Raw genomic sequence first — 2417 nt, forward strand, 5'->3', positions numbered from 1 at the left:
AAAGGTAAAAACAAGACCATCCTGAGCCATGGCTTTTGGGAAAACTAGTGCTGAATCAACCATTTACCACTTAATCTTTCTATTGTAGCTGTTCATCAGTGCCTGTTTCACAGGAAGGTTGTGTCACCATCACATCAGATGAGCCTTGAAACTTCATTGGTAGAGTTACTAGTTGGGGTAGGGAGAGACAAATGCCAACCTGCTAATATTTGTTTCTTCCAAACATGCGTTTTGCCCATACAGTATCATGTACATAGTTAAACAAATAGAAAAAATGGTTAATGCAAGTGTTCAGAGACCCTTGGACGTTATTCACAACAGCAGAGCCCTTATGCATTTGCCATCTATAATATCTTCACAGAGATAAGTATATGACACCTCTGGAAGAATCTCATTTGTTTTATGACTTAATGACATTTACACCCAGCTGAACAGAAAATCGATCCAATCCTTTTTAACCTGTCCAATGAAATCAGGAGGGAAAATCTCGGTGAAGGACAGTTTGCTGTTTCCTCTTCAGCTTCAGATTTTGTAGGACTGCAGCCTAATGTCCTACACACTCAGCCATGCCAAAGTTCTCTAATGCTGACCCATAAACATGAACCAAAATGAAATCTAAAGAAGGTTGTAGCTTTTGGTTATGTTTTAGTCTGTTATAAGTGGTCTGTTGGGTTTAGCTTTGTTTAGTTCATGTAAGGGCTTGCTTGCAGACGAAGAGGCACACATAAAGCACTTTGAATCGAAAGGAACTGTCATTACAATATTGTGTGGATGTGGATATTGTAGAGAAATGCTGTATTTTACTGTGTAAAGCTGCTGCTACATATTGTGAATTGATCTGACACTATAGTCTGTCTGGGATGTTCTATTAAAGCTCTGAAGGTTTCAAGTAGTTTGTACAGAGACACAAACAAAAAAGCTTTTTTTTTCTTTTTTTTTTACAAAAAGAAACACACAACCATTCACACACAAACACATACCTACCACGTATTCAATATATCTCTGCAAGGCTTTGTAACTGTAAGAACACACAATCAGTAGGCTTTTCTGAAGGAGATACTTTTACAGAAGCACTATTCAATATGTAGACAACAAGCGCTTTGATTGCTTGAATGAGAATTCTGCACATCACACACAGGTTCAAAGCGTGTGCCCTTCACTCTTGTGCTCCGAGTGTGTATATCGCAGACACTTTGGTTAACTGGTGTAGTGTAATTCTAACCTTATTATTTTATTATCTGTAAATACACACACACTGTCTAAGCCTACTATAGCAATGCAGGAGTACTTTGGTCTGTGCTTTTATTGGTTTTGGACAATAAATGGCATTTCATGGTTGATTCTGTTTTAGTTTGGTAACATGCAGGTTTGACTGTACTTTGTGTATACCTATTACTATGGTAAACTCCAGCAGTATCGGTTTGGTTAATATGTGATCAAAAAGCTGAGATTTGGTGAGAATAAATATTCTTCCACTTTATGAGTAATGGCAGTTCCTCTCAGTTTTCTTGTTTTTATCATTTTCAGATTCATGTCATTGCTTTTGAATGTGTGTTTGCATGTCTGCTGACAGCCCAGCTTTTCAAAGTCCAGGTCAACCTCTCCTGGTGGTTAGCTGTATGGTCACAGGAGGTAGCTAGTGTAAGAGGGGGTGGTAAAGAATGGTCTGTGGTGCTAGCAGAGAAATTAGACGTCAGGAAGGAAAGGAGCATATGACACAAAAAGGCTGATGTCAACACCTAATCACGGTAATTGTAATACACATATTAATGGTGAATGCTACACACAGATGCAGGGGTAATTTGCATCTTAACCTGTTTGAGTTATATGTCTCAGATATTCCAGAAATATTCACTTCATCCATCTGTTGACAAATAAAAAGCAAAGTAAGCTGAGTAGTTGTTGTCCTGTGCCACTCACTGCAAAAAGAAAGTCACCTGTTTTTTTCCAAGTTTGGTCCGAGTGTGTATACGGCCAAGCATGTAAATATGAGCGTGACTGCTCATAGAAATTTTTAATGATCTTGACACTGTTTATTATACACGTGTTTACCAGAGGTGCTTATATCACTGGAACAGGTGAAAAGGGCTGAAAAAAAAAGAAATCTAAAAAGCTGATGCTGTTCTCTTAGCCTGGACCCACATTTTACCAAAAAAATAAAAAAAAAAATCTGAAAGCAACATTTCAAAGATTGTGTATCAAAATTAGCTTTGAAGATTACTGTAGCTTAACACTGGCATATCCCTTAATTCTGTCCTGCACCTTGGTGGAAACAAACAGTCTATCAACAAACACACACAGGTTATTGAGGACCAAGAGAGGGGGTCACTATGGTGGCACTGGAGCCTAATGGAAGGATGGTGAGAAACTGCAAACTTGACATAATATATCAATTTGATAATTCCCAAATTTTGTGT

The sequence above is a fragment of the Monopterus albus genome, unplaced genomic scaffold (genome assembly GCF_001952655.1).
Source record: "Monopterus albus unplaced genomic scaffold, M_albus_1.0 scaffold4.1, whole genome shotgun sequence".
In the NCBI taxonomy this organism is placed as follows: Eukaryota; Metazoa; Chordata; class Actinopteri; order Synbranchiformes; family Synbranchidae; genus Monopterus; species Monopterus albus.